Here is a 20,149-nt window from a genome sequence, read left to right on the forward strand (position 1 = left end):
GGCAGGCAGTAACATGTGCAAAATATTTTTTTGATGAAGTAATAGAAACAGTTTCAAGTAGAAGAGGATGATGTCTTTTATGTCCACACACATGCATTGAACGTTGTAGAAAAAGAATGTCAAAGGGCTTTTTGATTTTGTGGAATCAGGTGTTTCAAGCTTTGGATGCCAGTTTTTTTTTTTTTTTTTCTGTAATTCTGTGTCTGTGTGTGCTGTACTAATTATACAGAAGACTGACAAAGTAAGATCATGATCTGTCTTAAAAATTGGATTTGGATTGAACTTTTCACATAAATCCCATCTTACCTCTATGTCAATTACGTTTGCATAATAGTTGAAGAGGAATAGTCCCATTTCTTCATTGTCAGTCTGAAATATTGCGTGGTAAATAAGCAGCAAGAAATATTTGTGTGGTTCCGTGTACAGGTTAGAACTGGGTTTGCAAATAAGGTTTATTTTCTGCACATATACAGCTCTGTAAAAAGAGTCTAAGGGTCAAACACTTTCTTCTCTCAGAAATTTCTTTCCGAGTCTTTTACTGACTGCACAGTTCAAACAGAGAGAGGTGGAAACCCAGTGAGGCAGTGATGTGGACAGACAGAAGCCACTCATCATGCTGGTCCAGGTATTGGCACATCTGCTCAAACTGACCACTCCCTTGGCGTGATTGGCAGACAAAATGAATTCCTCCATCGACAGATGTGCGACAGAGGCAAATGGATGGATTGACAGAGTGATGGGGGGAGGGGAAGAGAGAGGGAGATGGCATCATGAAATCAGTCGCTGTGTGCTGCTATGGTAGGATAAGCATGCCGGCTAAAGTGGCAGACAGAGAAGAAGGGAAGAGGGATGTGGTTGACCGGATGGAGGAAAAGCAGAAAGTCCACATCTTGACATCAGCACTCACCTCTGCGGTTTTCTTTGTGCTGCGCTCGGCTCGGCTCAGTGAGGCACTCTGACTCGGGGTGCCAAACGGAGGCACACAGAGAAATGTGAAAACAGGAGAGCACAGCCAGGGGACTTTGATGGGTTAGAGGCCCACAGGAGGAGCATGTAGGCTGGATAGTGGTCTACAGACACAGGGTCCATCCATCACACATGTCCTGACCTCCAGTTGACCCTGGCGTTGGAGCCAATGAGGCGCCCTCAAACCCTAAAGAAAGAACCCCCCCCCACACTCCCAACTACACGCGCACACACACTTATCTAGCCATACATACACGTCCAAACACACAAGAGATCGGGTGACACTGAAAGGAGCCTGGATGCTCTTTGTGTAGGCCTCCCCAGTTTCCAAGAATCCTTTGTTGATATTTTTTCTAACTAATGCGAGTACCAACACCTGAGAGACAGACAGATGTACACTGGCACACACATTCAGGTAACTACTCGCATAGTGTAGTCTGAACAGAAAGAGCCACTGAGCAACGTCCTAGCAGTAGCTAGTAAGTAAAACTTTCAGTAATAAAAGTGACCTATGGGACAGAAAAATAACTACAGCAAACTCAAGATTCGTCATATAGGGTTAGTGTCATGATATATTTTTTTGATCAGGAATGTGTGTTGGTAATTCCGACTCTATCATTTCGCACCTTTTGCTCTTTCGGTTGTTTTGTTCTTAAAACAGTCAGACCCATATATCATAGTCACACAACACAGCATGCTAATTTGTACTGAGTCGCTAACTCAAAAAACAAACAAACAAAAAAAACCATCTGCATTTCATTCATGTACAAATTCAACAATACACCTCAGAATTCATAATAGTTTTTCTCCTATCCATAATGGCTTATCCATGTACATCTCCACTACCATTTGGATGACTGTCTTTGGACCACTTGATGATTCTGGCTGAAGATTAGGTCTCTCTTGGTAAGGTTCATTTAAAAAGTGAGTTGTTTCCTGGCACACGCCTGACTTTTAGGCATATTTCCCAGATATTCATAGCGTTGAGGTCATTAGCAGCTTTGCCCATCCCAAAACCAGTTCTGATGAAAACTTGACATACTTTTGGAGCACCTGGTCAAGGTTTTACCTATTCAGCACTTGATTTGAGGTAATGATATTCCATCCACTCCATGCGATACCGCTTTCCCCCTGGATGCTGCCACCACCATGTTTAAAAATGATGTACAGTATTCTTTCAACTCGCCTCTTGAATAAATCAGCCAACAAGCCAAAATGACTGTCTCTGATGAGACCTTTGTCTTATCTGAGCACAAGACCTTTCACCTGAAGACATCTGGCTTGTCTATGTGAGCAGATGTAAATTTCAGGGTGAGAGTTTGTGTCAGATGGTAGAAAGTTACGAACTTAGACAAGAATTTCTAAACAACAGTGATCTAACCACATCTAAAATCTCAACCCTGTTGAAACTGTAAGGAGTACATTTGAAAGATTATGTAAATCAACTTTTGGACAATGATTCATGTAAAGATGAGTGGTAAAATAGCTAACAAGAATTATGCCAGAAATATATTAACATATAAAATAATAAATAAATTAAAGAGTACTGTCAATTTGCAACTGACTTTTTAAATTATGATATTTTGTAAAATCAATTCCCAACTGAAAAAAAACAACAACTTTGAATAACTCATTGAAAGTTCAAAATTATGACCACATTCATGCTCATAAAGGGTGCAGTAAAGTCTGCCCAGAACCGCAACTGCATTTTTGGAAAGATACCGGTTCGCTCAGTGTTTGACATGTCGCTCTTCAACCTCTGTACTAACATGTTGGTGCAGCAATCCAGAGGAAGAACAGCAGCTGCATGCACGTATAAAGTAACAGGTCTGATGAAAATGTGGTTATTTGAGCAGCCACATTTCCTGGGAATGAAATCCTATTCCCAGAAAAATGTAGAAACTTTCAAAATGGCATCAGAAACCTTAGTGTGTAAATAGTTTTACTTTGTCTTATGGACACATCCAAACAAGTGTGATTTAAATTTTGTTTTGAGTTATGGAGAAAGATAAAATTTTAAGCAAAGCAGCATTATTTGACCAAGCAACTTTAAGATATATGTTCTAATAATAATGACCTGGTAGCGATTTATGTTTTGTATTTAAAGAAGTCTTGGCGACCAACAACTAAAGCAAAAGTGGTAAAACTTAAGAAAACAAATATCTTTTTTTTTCCTGTACACAAGAGATGAATTCTACCAAATCTACTATTTATTTGTTAAATTCTAAACCACTCCAATAGCTTAACAGCTAAGGGGTAATAATCAGGTAATAAAATTTTATTACCAACGCTATGAAGCTTTCATTCATTGAACAAAAATAAAAGGGCAAAAACCAATGGAATGTGAATAATGATCCAATAATTTGATTATACATTATGAGGCTAATCATTTTGAGCAACAAGAAGTGAGTATTGCATTATCCGTGCAGTTAGTGTCACATCATAGGATACAATATGTAGCTATATTTAAACATGCTTTTATTTCAAGAAACTGGTTAAGAACCTGGATATAACATGAATTTTCTGTGATGAGAGGGCACCAGTGTTCCAACATAACAAATCAGACTTTCCTTTATACTCTGTATTATTATTATTATTATTATTATTATTATTATTATTATTATTATTATTATTATTATTATTATAAGAAATCATAAAGAAACAAACTCAATAACCAACAGAACAATCTTTAGAACCAACACAATTCTTACAGTTGCTCATCGACCTTTGGCATGTCTTCACTGGTATTTTAAGAATTTATCTTTAGCGATAAGCTCCAAGGATTTCAGTCTGGATGGCATTCTGGCTTTCTTCCCAATTTTTAGCTGCCGTCAGATTCCCATGTTTAAGTTGGGACTGTGACTGGACTACACAAAAGGATTCATTTAACTTGCAGTCAGAAGAAACGGTTGGTGAAATTGAACGTTTACAACAAACTAATGCCAGGTGTACAGATATCCATGGTATTAATTGAAAAAGTGACAAAAAAATCGATTTTGGCAATTTCTTGCAAAAGCCACAACTGAAGCCTTTTACAGCAATAATTTGCCAAATTTATTGTTTTACATACTGTTTAACAAAAGTAGTAAATAATAATATGATATAATGTAGAAATTCAAGTGAGTACATGCATACTACTGATAAAAATCCTTGAATCCTTGTTCTACTGTTGTCCAATTCAGTTCATAGAACGACTTGTCCAAAATGTTTTCTCTACACTTTTTTTTGAAAGTTTCTTACAAACCCCAGCTAAAACTGCCTGAACAGGTTATTATTTCAACTGTTGGTGGTCCTAAGACCCACATTACAGTTAATGTGATCAAATTCACTTTGCAAATAATACCAAAGCATTTCCTGAGTACCACTAATAGCAGGCCAATTATCACCAGCCATTTGAGAACCATGAAAGTAGCGATTCCATGGTAACTCTGGCTGTATATTTAGGGTCAGTGTCCAACCGCCTCATGTCTGGTGTTTGATGGTGATGCTGCTCAATGCTTTTGCATCATATTTTATTTAGCTTTGGCTTTTGATAACCTTGATGTAATTTTCTAATTGGACAAAACAGATGGGAATAAGATGGAGAGTAAAAACATATTCCGAAAGCCTGAGCCACAGAGTCACCAGTCGTTGTCAATTAGGAAATGGAGCCTGGACCAGGCTGTTGATATCAAAGAGCTGAGCTCGTCAATAGGAAGACAGGTTAAACAGTACATGTTAAAACAGCCCCAAGGAGATAGTTGCTGGCACATCACAGAGAGAAACAACCACAGTAACCACTTTCACACACAGATATACACCTACACTGCTTGAGGGCACAAGACGGGTTTCAGCACTTTGAGTCAAACACTTTCGTGTCAGGTGGAGTTTGCAGACGATGTGAGCTGCAGATTCTGCTCGCGGGGACCGGCGACCATTGTTTTGTGGCGTTTGATCTCGCCTGACACCATTATTACCTGAGAACCACCTGCCAGTAACTCTCATAAGAAGAGAAATGGCGCTCACGTGTGCTGTGACAGGAGGAGCATTGGAAACAAAATCTGCGGGGATTAGGGAACAATTTGTGTGTTAGCTGACAAGCCGGAGTGCTCAGGTCTGTTTGATGGTTTCTGACACGTGAAAGCAGATCGGATCCCATCGAGGATTTAGACATCTTGAGTAACATCACCCAAAAAACCCTGCACTTGCTGGATAATATTTTAAGATGTAACGTGATTTGTGTTTTTTTGCGGTTCAAACATTATGAGGCAGACCGCCTTGCTCCAGTGTAAAAACAGCTGCTTGTTGTAGAGTGGAAAATGAAAGAGATGTTTTAGTGACAGATGTTTAGCATATTGTAACTCAAAGCCTCTGGTTTGTACAGAGCCTGCAGCACATTACACAGTGGGAGTCAGAGAGCTGGAGTGAAACTATGCACTGATGTGCTCTCTGTCCCCTTAGGGCAAAGAGCGGTTTAGATTCAAATCTGCAGCACTCAAAACATGGAGCTTAGCCCGACAAATTGATCTGAAGTTAAAGTGTATGATTTACTGTATTTGGATGACTTCTTGTTTATCTTGAGCTTTATGCACAGGGTTTTGTGTCGTATTAATGAGAATATATGTCAAAGGAATTGAGCTGAGATTAAATTTCTCAAGTCCTTATTATTCTTGCTACTTTTGAAAACACTGTTTGAATAATTTGATGTCAACTTTGTCTTATTATTTAATGCACTTTTCACAACTTTATTTGAACATCAATATCTCACTGTGCAAAATTAAGGTGAGCAATCCAAAGAACTTTGACTTTCAGAGAACACTCCCTCTTACTGGAGGCAGTTCTTACATGAACGTAATCGTGGAAGAGTGCCTCCTTCTGCAGCTATTCTGCAAAAAGCTGTAACTTTTTATAGTGTAGCTTATCCGAATATGATGCACTGAAAGCGCATTTGCTCCTCCATCCAAATAATTTAATTCAGGTCTTCCAATCACTTAAATGGTATCTAATGTTACAAATTCACCACACAAGCACATTGGTGGCATGAAACCATGATAGGATACCTAATCCAAATGCCTAGCTGGTATGAAGATTTCTATATTTTCTTGCAGTATTATTTGATTACTTTGGTTAAAAAAAATAAATAAAAATTACGGGCAACTGAAAAGATTACTAAATAATTACTTCACATAGCCATGGATAAAAAAAAGAATCAAACTGTTCTCTTAAATTACTCCTGTTCAGTCTTTCATTATCAAAGTAGCTTCTTGTCTGCGTGTTTAACCATCTGTTCTCGTGAAGACTCATTTGAAGTTTTGATATATGACCTTTCTAAATAGTGTCAGAAACAATCACTTCAAATTAGAGTTCCGTGTTGTGTACACAAAAAAAAGTCCTTTGATTCTGTTTAAAGGAGGCAGTTCTCTCGAAGACAGTTGACCGACAAAGAGGGAATGTGGTTTTATTGGGTCACCTGTTTTAAGGGCTCTTACAGTGAGATGACCTCTCCAACACCACCGGCTCTCCCAGCAGACAGCTGGCCAGTCACCCTTCTCTGCATCCCCCTTTGCTCATCCTCCCCCTCCACTCGTTATCATTTGAGCTCCACAGAGACTCCTCTAATGACAGCCCTTGTCTATATCACCGTTGTCACAGCTCGTGTCTGTGTGTGTGTGTGTGTTACCCCGTGGGTGTGTTTACATTTGCGCTCTCAAACTAGTGCATGTTTGGCCTGTAATGACAGCGGCTGTCTATAATGCCTCACCCTGGCAGGGATCATTCGGTCCATCCTCTCTCTCGTCCGCTGTCCAGTGTCACCTACGCCCGGCTGGACGATGATGTGATCTTTAGTCCCCTCAGCGATCTATAGACTGGCATTTGGCTCAGAAAGCATTCCCCAGCCCTGACATGCATGCTAAAGCTCATCGCTGTTTTGCCGATACCTACCCCCCTGCCCCCCACACCCAGTGCGGCTGCCTAACCTCCCCCAAAAGGTGAGTTAACGCAAGTCAGAGCAATATTCCAGCAGGCAGTGTTAGATACTGGAATGGCATTTAGCCACTGAAGTGTATTTGTGTATGCATGACGATGGGGTGCAGTTTCAGTGTTGCTGTTGCGCAGTCTGATGTCAAGAAGTCAAACGGCTGAAACTATTTGGATTTCTATTGTGCCACCCGTCTCGACTGGGGAGCATTCGGAACTTTGATCTGGGAATCAACCCAAATTTACCTACGTTCAAGTTCCATTGTGAAACCCAGCAGAAGTTGCTATTGGATATGAGTTATTGGATATGAGTCCATAAAAAAAAAAAAGAACAAAAAAAGATTGTTAGGCTCCAGTGGTTTTTACTGAACAGTGATCAGACAGAAAGACAAGGGGAAGACATGCAGCAAATGGCCCGAGACTGGGAATTGAACCTAGGACATCCGTGTCGAGACTAGCCTCTGAGCACAATGCGCATGCTCTACCACCTGATCCACCCAGCCAGCGCCACTGAAAGTGTTCAATTTCACACATGCTATGAGCTGGAGTATCTGTGAAACGAAAGGATTATTTTAAACCTATCAATAGTTTGGGGCTTAGCGGTCACGTTATCATTGTATTAAAGCATCAGTTAAGGTAATGAGACTTAATTTGTTGTGAGTTAATTTAGCTTTTTGTTAAAATGGATTCGGAAGCTTCCAGAAAATCATTAATGAGTGCGAGTGAGTGTGATTCTGTCGGAAAAAAATTATGAAAAATTCTGATTAGGACATCCCTACCTGTACTGACAACTACTGAGAGATCTGCTGAAGTGATATATATTAAGCATAAAGCGATGTCCCGTGTCTGCTAAAAGAAATGAATTCTCCTCTTTAAAGTGGATTGTATTAATTTAGAATTATCCCAGGAAGCCGAGTGTGTTCTGCCAAATCTTACAATTTTCCAGCTTATGAAGCAAAAATCTTTTGCATCCTGAGAGATGCTTGGAAAAAAAAAAGCAGCTCTGGTTTAAGACTGATTATTTTCATCCGGCAGTTTAGCTGAAGCATGAAAGAATGATGAGTGACTAAGAGTGTGGTCTCCCATCAGGAATGGCTTGTGTTACAGCATTAAGCTACTTATCTTTTATGGAAATGATAACTTTTGTGACATCTACCTCTGACAGCATACATTATAAATTCAAACTCGTCCCCAGGTGATGAAACAGTTCCCATTATGTCTTGTGTTTGCGGTATCTTCAGGATATATTCACTAGCACACTGGAAGCAATGTATTTTGCATTTCCAGCATCATTAACAGTCTGTGGGGGTGGAAATATTCAGCAGTTAGTGAAGACCAAGAGTTCAAACTGAACATCAAACAGCAACAGAAATAAGAAAAAGGAAAAAAAAAAAACACACACACACCAGAGACTTAAAATTGAAACAATAGACATTACATCAGCTTTGATTTAAAAGGAATTTCAATAAGTTTTAGTCTGTCCATTTATCTTGCAGTTCAGGGTCATAAAATCTGAAGCTAGAGCCTGCAGCATAGCAGTAAGACAATGAAGATTTAATGATAGAGAAAATCATAAAGTTGGATTTTATTGGCTATGGGCCATCTTTTCATAGCAGATGGGTTTACATAAATACTCATTCCAGTTATGCTTGAGGTAGATATAAAGTATTTCCGTATAAAAGAACGTGCAAAACTTGCAAAATCCAAAATGTAAGGTATTTTGTGTTTTGAAATAAAAGGCTTGAAGGGCATTTTTTGCTTAGAAAGTGAAGTTATCATTTAAAACAGCACTTTGTATTTACTCAGGTTATTTTTGTCTTATATTAGAATTTGTTTTAGTGACCTGAAACATTAAAGTGTGACAAAACGGCAAAGACTTGCATCTGCGCAGTAAAAAATACATTGGCAAAACTCTGCCACCTTTTTGCAATGTGCTTCTTCACACAACTGGAAGCTCTTAAAGTGGTTGGTTTTTTTTTGTTTTGTTTTTTTTTAAATCATGTTATTGGAAACATTTGAGAGTATTCAATAGTCTCCCAGCAGCTGTCCAAGTAATCTTAGCTTGGAGGCTCGTGGAAAAGTAGTTTCGGTCGAGTTGAACTAAGAATCACTCAAAACAACTATCAGTAATGGGTAAATTTCCACCCGCGGCAAAAAATAAAAAATAAAAAAAATAATCCAAACTTTCCTAGAAATTTGAATGAACAATGTTTGGAATTTGTACACCTCATTACTTTTGAATCCGACAGCTGTTTACATTGTCACAGTTTTCTCAATGGAGCACTATCTATGGTGCCATTGCTTGGGCCAAAGCAATAGAGCGTTTCTTCTTCATGAGAAGAGAAAGAGCTGTTACACTATGTACACTATGATGCAAGCGTAGAATGCACATCTGCACACACACATATATGCACACACTTCAGGCTTTACAGTTACGTTATAAGGTACCGCATAATTTTACAAAGTTATGGTTTCTAAAGGGACTTTGCACATAATAATGGTGTGATGTATAACTATATGCTTTGAAAGTCCCTTTAATAAGATTCTAGAGAAAGTTTAGAAGATAGTTTTTTTGTTTCTGGAGCAGAGTGGCTCGGTGCTCTCCTGCGGGAGAACACCCATGATGAATAACAAAACAAGAACAGGATGATGCAATTTTGTTCTTGCAACCCTGGGAGAGAGATCAAAACTCTCTGTTTATGCAGAGTATGTACAACCCAAGAAAGTAGCGGCAGATTAAGGTTCACCAGGTTGTACCACTGGTAACTTAAATGCAAATCCAATGTTTTCGAATATTTTTGTTTAAAAAAAGTTGCTCACCCACCAGCCTTATGCCTTTGGTTATGTGCTCAACCCAGGAACGCTCAAACCAGAATCAGCTGGGTTTTTTTCTCCAGTGCGCTCGGTAATAGGTGCCACCTTCCAGTGAAAATCTATTCTTCATTACACAATTCTGTTTTCATGGTCCACTTACTCTGGTTAGTGAAAATTTGACAAAATCAGGCAGTTTCTTTAAAAACCTTCTTGGCAGCTTTGATCAGCGTTAGATTAAGAAAATTAAAGCACAATGACAAGATGGCAAAAAAAAAAGAACTGATGATGGTTTATTGTGTATTTGTTGGGGAGACTAATGAGAATTTGGTAGATAAAACTATCCCTATGGTCCAATTAATATACACTCAGAGGTTCTACAGGGACAGCTTTGAATGTAATCTGTGTTTGTTTAAAAAAAATGGATGACCTCCAGCATATTATGTGACCACTGGAAGTCTCCATCTCTAATTTTATCTGCTCCTTCTGTTATCAGACGCTCCCTGTCGCCTTTGTTTTCTGTCTCTAATCACAGTCTGCATGCTTTATGTGTGCATTGATGTCGTCTTGCCCTCATCTGCGTACCTGACAGCACAGAGCTTTCTTTCATCTGCGCTTCCTCTGATGCATCCTTCCTTTGTCGTTTTGTACTTCCCTTTTCCTTCCTCTGTTCTCTCTTTGTTCACCTTTCTTTGCGGTCCACGCAAACATTTTCTTTTGTATTGTCACCCTTTTGCTGCTCTTGCCCCCTCAGGTCACAAGCGTGTGTTGAGGTTTCAGAGGTTGCAATTTTCTATAGATAAACACCCTTTTAGGAGGATTATCTGTGTTGTGCTAACAATGTAAACCCAGGATTAGCGCCTGCTCTCCAGGGATACATAAGCATGGCTGAATATGTGTATCTGTTTATTTATGGCGTAATCATATGTCAGCTTATCGGTTTGGCTCAGTTTCTATTAATTCACCGCACGGATTTCCTTATTTGTACGCCAAAGTCCTCTGACCACGGTCTAAACCTCGTCAGCTGACTCCACTGTCTCAGCTGAAGACATCTAAACACCACATTACACAAAGACTAGCGGTTCATTTTCTAATTATTACACTGATCGAGCACATGTATGAGAAAATGCAGGCTGAAGCAATCAAATTTGGCCATTTATAGAAAGGCCTGATACGCACAGACAAATAATACCAGTGGACCTTAAGACAGACTTCATTACCAAAATGAAGCAGGTGCTAAACTGAGCACCTGCAAACCTATAGTGTATGCATACCTTGAACATTTCAAATCTGTCACATTATGACCAGAAACATCAATGTATTTTATTGGGGTACATCAACATATCCGTACATTTATGAATAAAATACATCAGTGTATTTTATTGGGATTTTATCAGATAGAAGAAAATCCACATGGTCAGTTTTCTGGTTTCTGGAGTTCAGAACTAATAGCTGTCTGTCCACCTGAAATTTTCTCCCAACAAAGCTGTGTATCTTTGGAGTTATCATGGGTCTCTTAGCTGTTCCTGGAGTTCATACTGTCTTTCGTACCCATATTTAAATTTTTAGATGATGTGTTGACCAATGCTCGTGCTTAAAGCTTGTAATATTATTTTAAAATCTAATCCTGCTTCAAACTTCTCCACAGCTATGTTGCTAATCTGTCTGTGTCCCTTGGTCTTTATGATGCTGCTTGCTCACTAATATGCTCTAACAAAGCTCGAATGGCTTTACATAACATCAGGATGATTCTTTTTACTTATTATTTTGGTAACTCATGATTGCCATTAGTTGGAGTAGCTGGATTTTCTTTAGAGGTGACAGATAAATGGGGGCTGAATAATATGCAATTTCTGAATTTTTGTGTGAAAATAAAGCATTATTGTTGTATTTTCTGTTAGTTTATGACACAGAATCCCTCTTGAATGCATCTGTTTGTGGTTGTAGGGTGGCTGAATGGGTACAACTGCTGCTGCGACGAAGCTGAGGTGCGAACCCTAAACTTTAGGAAGAGTTAATAAATCTGTAAAGCTCCAGCGACTGCTTAGTCAAACTGCAGGTAGGGTTGGAGGTGAAAAACCTTTAAAGAAATGAAAGCAGGGAAGGGAGTAAAGAGATGCTTCAGACGGCAAAGTGAGGACTTGAGGAGGTCAAGGGTCACCCCCCCCCCAATGATACCTCCTGTGCCAGAGAGGTAGTCACGACCCGGTCAGCGGAGGTTCAGGTGTCAGTGAGAGACGACTGACTGACAAGCCGAGGCGGGAAGCCTCCTGTGTTCCATCCCGATTGGACCTTTCATCCTTCCTTCCCTCGCTCTCCCTGTCACTCCTCCATGACCCAAACCCTCCCTCGCTTCAGCTGCAGCGCTCTTCACTCTCCTTCGCTAACGCTCTTCACCAGCGCTGTCATCCCCTCATCCTTCCCCCTGTCCTTTCTCCACTCACCCTCTTTTTCACCCCAAAAGCTAAACATTACCACAGGGTTTCACTCAGCAGGCCGGGCTGAGCAGGAGAGCTCTCTGTGGGAGTGGAATTAGGCTTCACTTCACCGTCATACACTCACGGAAAAGCACACATGTAGAAACTGGCGAATGCAGGAGCATGGGTCGTGGCCAGACAAACTTTTAGCTAATCTTTCATAATGCTTGAACGTAAAAATGAAAATTTAAAGGAATGGTTTGTTTTCAACTCAAGCTATTTCTTTATAATTAACTGTCTGTTAATTACTAAGAATTTAGTGGTTTAGTGATTTAGTGAAGTGAAAAGGGATTTCCCCCTTACATATTTCTTCTGTTTTTAAATTTGGTTGATTACATTTTGTTAGAGAAATACTTTTGATTGTTTTCAGTTGAGATTAGTTGCGGTTACTGCTAGTCATAATTCCTTTAACTATGTTGGAAAGATGTGACATCGCAGTAAGATTGCAATAATGTAAAAACATGCTAAGTGATGGGAAGCTAATAGCATTTTTTAGATGTGAATTAAATATTTTAATTATTTATTTTGTGTATTATAATTTTTTTATTTAATTTACAGTTTAAAATGAACATGTCACATATGATTATGAGCAAAATAAAAGGAGTAGAAGGAAGGGAAAAAAAATCTAAAGCAAATACAGCTTTTCAATCATTGACGCTTTAACATGATTTTTTTTTCTTCTTGAATTTAACCAAGAACATCCAAATAAGAAAATAATTCTCACATCATTAACTATTTAGGGTTAAAAACAATTACAACATAAAAAAAACACAACATATCAGCAAATCTATGTTTCCAAGTCAACATGCTTTACTCATAGCAAAAATGAAATGTCATAAGAGTCTGAACCCAGGAGTTATTGGCTCTCTCTGAACAGGGTGCTGACCAGAGCTGATAGATAATTCACAGCTGACCACAGATCTCAGTAATGGTGTCACCTTATCAACCTCTGCTGACGGATGGACAAAATGTGCCTATTACTTCTTTACATGGACAGCATGATTAATACAGCCTGTTTCACAGTGAAAACTGAATAATATTTGAAAGTTTCTTCTAATGTAAAAGTATCTTTAGGAAAGAAAACAGTTAAAATGTGCATACTTCTCAATGCTAATTGCTAATGCCACGAGTCCATTGAAAAGGTTATGCTGAAAGAAAAGGAAACCAATGCACTCGCCCAACAAAAATCAGAAGGTTTTGGTTCAATTTAGCACAGTTAAGCTTGAAGGCAGTAGATTCATAATGGGACACTTTGTTAAACTCGTTTAAAGATATAATGGACTACGAAGAAAACAAACTCTTTCAGTAAAAGCTATAGATGCATTCAAGTACCCAGGTGCTCACACCCCGACTCGTTCAGCTTGAATAGCTAACAAACGTCCAGTAATGTCATCGGTCAAGATCTGTGTAATTCATCTCTTCAGCGATTCCTATGCATATATTCCCATTGTGTCACAAACTGTCTCTATTCAATGGAAGTGGATTTCATTCACCCAAGAAAAAAGAAATAGGCATCTTATCTTGTAATTATGAGATCTGGATTTGTTATTTATTTATTTATTTTCTTTTTTCCAATAAAGAAAAACATTAATCTCATGAGCACTGTCAACTTGGCGATGTTAGCCCACTTCTATAAAAGGATGTAACAATTCATCACTTCTGTTTTAAGTTGTGTTTAACTCCCAGACAAACCAAGCTTCGACTGCCAGTAATTCTGCATGCGAGGTTACGCTTTCCCTATAGAAAGTAGCCCTGACCCAATGCTACTGGGATTGGTTTCTGAACTGAAGCTGATTGCATTGCATTATAAGTAGGATCAAACTGGGATGTATGGAATGGAATTGAATTTGAATATATCCTTATAATTGCGTTGCATTTCTCCTGATACGATATATCTCTAGATATCTTGTAAAGTTCCTTAAAAATGACATTCGTTGTCTATTTGCACCGGACAGACTGCTCGAACCATCCATCTAGTAAAAGTATTTTTTTTTAATTATTTATTGGATGGCTACTCTTTATTTTTCCTTGAGTAGAATTTTTGGGGTATTCTACCCATCTCTGTTCCTGACACAACATGTTGACCACGTGCATTTTCCACTTTCTGCTGTGCCGCACAAGCGATGCCTTACCTAACTTTCTCTCTTCACCTCATGTGGAAAAAAGACGTTTATATTCATAACCGTTTTCCAGTTTGCAGAGCGGAGCCCACCTCGGAGGCATATAGACGAGCTTCTCATCACTCCTAATGTCTCATCACCGTGTTGACTGGCGTGCCTGAGGACAGAAGACAGCGTGACATAGACACTGGCGGGTATGCATACGCAGACATACACTCTGACAGGTGCAGGCTGCCAGTCGGCTCTTCTTTGTTGCTTTTCATTAACTTGTCTAATAGAATCAAAGACTGTCAGCAGAAGAGAATGACAGAAAAAGAAGGGAAGAGGGGAAACGGAAGAGGGAAAGATTGCTTACTTCTGTTTTTCTTTTCTTTTCTTTTCTTTTCCTTTTTTTTTTTTTACAGTATATGACTTTTTTTCTGCAGCTGTCTAAATTAAACTCCTCTTTTCTTTTCCATATCATGTTGCATCTGTTATTGCTCCTAGATATCCTCAGGCTTTACAGGCATGCACAGGTATGCAAAAAAATATATATATATCAGGAGATAGAAAGTAGGAGGTATAGCAATAAAGGTACAAGTGCTTTGGGCAGCATGTGCCTCCCACACTGTCAGCTCATCATCAGGAAGCGCTCTGCATGAAAAAGCCATCAGGACTTTCAGTGAAATAAAATGTCAACAGAATGCTTTTATCTCTCGGTATAAACACCTATTTTATTTCTTTGCTATCCAGAGATGCGTCACTCTACTAAAGGTTAAAGGGAAGATATTCTAATCAGGGCCTCTTTGCACAACAGCAGCTCAATAAGGTCAACTGGTGTCACAACATTCAGCGCGGAGGGAGGGATGTGTGTAAATACAAGTGCGTGTAGGGTTACTTTTTAGTCATCCTCTTGTTTGTTTTTCTGTTGCCGTAGCGGCCGATCCAAAAGGCATCAAGTTTAAGTCCTTACCTGCCTTTCCTCCCTGCAAGGTCTTATAATGAAATCGCCGTCGCTGTGTCATAAGGTCGCGTACGCATAAGCACGCATGTTGAGACACGCAGACTTAACTCTGAGTTGCATGTAAAGCTCCGGTGCCTGACGGGGCGATCCGCCAGCCAATTGGCTGTATTGATTATTGGGTCAGAGGAGGCCGGTGGAGCGGCAGCAGTAATTAGGGCTTTTTGGTGTGGATTAGCCGAGAGAAAAGGTCACCCACTCAACAACGGTGGCAGGACCACAGACAGGGAAGGGGGAGGGGGGTGGACAAGACGATGGGCGCTGTCCCCAAACATGACGACCACAACTTGTGATTGATAGGGAAGGAACAGTTTACATGTATATTTTGCCTGGCTAAAGTACTCACACTTGTATATTCCTCACACTTCTTTTTAATTTTGGTCAAGTCACATATGTGATAACAATGTTAAATGTTGCAATGGCATTATTATTATTAGGGAGACGTAAGCAAACAGTTCCCAGATACAAAGACACTAAAAATAAAGGAATAAACAGGACCTGTATGAGATTCTTTAAACTAAAATAACGTATAACGTGATCTAATGTGAGGCTGCACAGTGGAAAAGTTGGCAGCACTGTTGCCTTGCAGTGAAAAAAAAGTCCTGGGGTCTTTCTGCACGCTTACTGTGCATGTGTGAGTTCTCTCTTCGTAAGTCAGCTTCCTTCGACAATCCGAACACACGACTGTTAAATAGTCTCTCTAAATTGCCCTCGGGTGTGAGTGTGTCTGCACGGTGGTTTGATTGATTGATTTATACAGCGCATCCAACTAAGGTGACGGAAGCACTTTACAGTGAAAATCACAGTGCAAATCACATCACAAAAACAGAATAGGATCCAAAGCTGAAGTAGAGGTAGACAGTGGTCCAACCACAAGGGCACCATCTTGGACTTACAACTTGAGGTAGAGGGCAATCCAGGAAATCAAAACAATGATATAAAGTGTTTAACCTTTTTTAAATTTTTCTTTAAATTTGTGATTTTGACTAAAAATTAAAAGAAACAAAATGTTGTTTCCCCTGGAGTGGCTATGTTGTGATTTTAAGTTTCCAGTTTTAGTTCCCATACTCTATGTAGAGAGTCCACCCAGATTTACTGTAAAATTAAGCACAAGTTACACATTCGTCTCCAGTAGACGGTGTCCTGGTCAGTTCTTTTACTATCTTTTATTTGTTGCAGTGGTGTCTGCTCTATGCCTGATTTCATTTAAAGAATTATAAAATATGTTTTCATGGAGCTGCTTTGTCCATATAGAAATCAGACAAATGAGACAATAAGTCAACCCTGCAATGAGTTAGCTGGCAAATCGAAGGTCGAGCAAAGTGTTGTTTCCACACAGAGCACAACTCACCCGATTTCCATAGTTTAGATTGACTTTTTTTTTTTTAGCAGATATTTTTTAAAAGGAAAACAAAATAACATAAACTTGAATTTTGAGATTTTTATCTGCTTTTTGAGATGTTTTATCTGTTTCATACCTTTGCTTCTTTTGTCTTCAGACCCTCAAGTTGACCTCCCAGTGGTATGGCAGGTCTGAGTGCATCTTCGGAGGTCATGACCCCTCCAAACCATGAGCAGGACAAACAGGACTGAGGAGCTCCAACAACACATGGAATGTTCCCTTTGTTTTGTTTCTGCTACACTAAACTTGCAAAAGAAATCAAGAAAATCCCCCTACTACTTTAATAAAATGTCTATATATGTGTGTTAGAATTGAGAATTTTTTGTGTCGTAAGAAATGGTAAAAATCTCAGGAAAATTGTTTTCTTTAAACTCAGCGTGTACTGCTGTTTATCTCTGCAGTCGCTGTTTCACAAAGTGCTGGAAATGTGATTTATTTTTAAGATCTTGCTTGAACATATATTTATTTTGTCATCTGCAATCACTTTGTCTGCATTATCTGTCCGTCCCTCACAATATATTATCACCTCGCAACTGGTTCAATGTGGAACCGATTGTTTCTGTAAAGCACAAACATAATAAAGTGTATGATTAAGAGGGTGTCTGCTTGTGAGCGTTTATTGGGTGTCAGCTCCCCTTCCTCCTCTGCTCCTCATGGCTCACGGTGAGAGAATAGCAGTACTGAGGGAATTGGGAGGACTGGCTTTTGTGCAAAGCTGCAGCACTCCTGGTGGTGGAAAAGCAGAAGAGATGCCTCATTTCTGCAAAGGCAACACAAATGCAGCACGAAAAAGCCTTCAAATAAATCCATCTTTATTGGAGTAGCATAATCTTTACATTTAATTTTAAAAAATGCAGTTGGAGGACAAAATAAGAAGAAATTGATGGTTCTGTTCAATTGTGTGAAACACATTTTGGAAGTTCTACAACAGCCCACAGCACTTATTCATTAACTTTATAATTTGACAAGGGGGGGAAATTAAAAAAAAGAGCAACTTTTCTGTAGGATTTAGGTCTGTGGAGTCTGGTGTTGATTGATGCTGATGTCTGTGGTGAGTTGGTTATTTGTTGTAGATCAGTATCAGCTGAAAGACCCAACAATGACAGCTTTTCCAAATTTTGGGAGAAGCCATTATATTCTTTTGGAAAATATATTAGCACTTTAAAGAGTTAATGATACCATGCACTCTGTTAATGATCCAATTAGCTTTCGAAAAAGAACAGATCGTCAGATTCACAGATCCTCCACCGTGCTTAACACAAGGTGGGCATGAGATGTTTTTTTTTCTTTTTTCCTTTTACCTTTCGACACATGCCAAACAAATCCAGAGTCCTCTAATCTTGGTCTGATCTGAACCAAAAGCATTTAAACTACAAGCTCAGCTTAGGTAACCTGTGTTTGGGTTTTTTCCTGGCATGCCTCCCAGACACCTGGTTGGCATGGAGATAAAATCTAATGCAGGTTATGGACACTTGGTGAACCTAAAATAGCATTCTTTTCCACATTGTCCTCACTACCCGTGATTTATTTTTATTATTTTTTGGCCTTTATGGAGTAAATTCTTCAATTAAATATTGGATTCTTTATTTTTTAGAGCTGGGTTGTGCTGCTGCTATGAAAGATTAATTTAATTATTATTTTGGTAGAGCTGTTGCCTTGCAGCAAGAAGCTTCTGGGTTCGATTCCCGGCCCCAGTCTTTCTGCATGGAGTGTGCATGTTCTCCCTGTGTATGTGTGGGTTTTCTCCGGGTTCTCCGGTTTCCTCCCACAGTCCAAAAACATGACTGTCAGGTTAATTAGCCTCTCCAAATTGTCCCTAGGTGTGAGTGTGTGTGTGCATGGTTGTTTGTCCTGTGTGTCTCTGTGTTGCCCTGCAACAGAGTGGCGACCTGTCCAGGGTGACCCCCGCCTCTCACCCGGAACGTTAGCTGGAGATAGGCACCAGCAACCCTCCCAACCCCACTAAGGGACAAGGGTGTAAAGAAAATGGATGGATGGATTTTTATTATTTTTTACATATTTACCTGGGGTTCCTCTATGTGTCCAGCACAGCAGGAAGCCATGACCTTTGACTGAACTTCAGAAGTAGTAAATTACATAATTTTTTTGTGTGTGTTAAGTTTCTGTATTGACAGTGATACTTGCATATTTATGTCACAATGATGGAGTCAGAGACAATGGAGGTATACGTGACTGTCTCTTCACACAAAAACGTTGGTTAGTCACTCTGTATGTAAACCTCCGGAGAAATCTAACCGTGTTTTCACTTGCATATCCGGGCCCGGGTTTTGCTTGCTTGACCCTCTTTTATGTATGAACCAATGTGCGTGATTTGTAAATGTCAGTGGAAAATGCGTGCCCACAGAGGCTCTGCAGAATTGTTATGTGACAATAAGGAACATACATATCTGGAAGCAGGCCGGAAACAAACACGTGAGGGCCAAACAAACAGTGAAACCTATCAGTCACCAAACATGACCGCGACTGTCTTCCATCTTTAAAATGCGCTCAAGGTGGGCAGCAATTGGTATCAATGAGATGCTTACATGCACTTATGATAGTTATAAAAGTCCTGCTTACTTTGGGCAGGGTGGAGCGATACAAAATAAACTGCAATATTGCTTTAAAACTAGAGTGCACAGGTGTGAATCTAAGGTTAGTTGCTTCTTGCGGCGATCAACAAACTTCGGTCATAATTCGAGCTATTAATATGAAGATTTTTCTCGATAGAATTGGTCGGGTTTATTTAAGTTGGTTGGTTTTCAAACACAGACCTAAATGTTAACCCATAATATTTTAGTAGGATTGAGGTCAGCGCTATTCCAGAAGCTTAGCTTAAGTCCAATTTATCCATTCCAAAACCAGTTTGAATGTGGTTTTCACCACTAGAGTTAGGACCCCATGTCCTACCTTTTGGTGACCCTCTTCAAATGAAATAACTTCTTGCCATTTGTCAATCCCTGACAAACATGGCCCCACTGCATGTACAGCCCATTTCTAGTCACGCAGCAAAGCAGTAAGATCAACTGGGTGTTGACTCAGTCCAGGCCTTTTCCCTTTTCATTTCCTAACTTTCAGTCAGTTGTTGGTGGGCTTACTGTGTTTCCATGTTTCAGGGTCCAATTATGCTTCAGCTTATATATATATATATATATATATATATATATATATATATATATATATATATATATATATATACTTTTAGAAATGATGTCACATTTCCACTGAATACCCCTCTGTTACATGGTGGAATTCATAGTGGATTATGTGATGGTGAGCTGGCCCGGCTTCCCTGCATCGAAGCATCCCCTTACCATGACCTGCATGTTCCTGGAAAACCACCTCCTGGAATACAATAGTTGGTTTCTGCAAACCATGTCCTCTGTTGTAGTTTACGAAATATTCAGTCTTAAAC

The 20,149-nt window shown here is 39.5% G+C and overlaps 1 protein-coding gene across 1 annotated transcript in view; it reads left to right on the top strand.

The window, feature by feature from the left end:
• LOC103472199 (homeobox protein Hox-A1a) overlaps window positions 1-19,782 on the top strand; it is a 31,000-nt gene extending 11,218 nt beyond the window's left edge. Inside the window, exons 3-4 of the mRNA XM_081612902.1 lie at window positions 14,406-14,526; window positions 16,832-19,782. The gene's annotated coding sequence lies outside the window, so the exon portion shown is untranslated. The remainder of the gene's footprint in view (window positions 1-14,405; window positions 14,527-16,831) is intronic.
• Window positions 19,783-20,149: the final 367 nt, after the last annotated feature.

The sequence above is a fragment of the Poecilia reticulata genome, chromosome 11 (genome assembly GCF_904066995.2).
Source record: "Poecilia reticulata chromosome 11, P_reticulata-male-v2, whole genome shotgun sequence".
Lineage (NCBI taxonomy): Eukaryota > Metazoa > Chordata > Actinopteri > Cyprinodontiformes > Poeciliidae > Poecilia > Poecilia reticulata.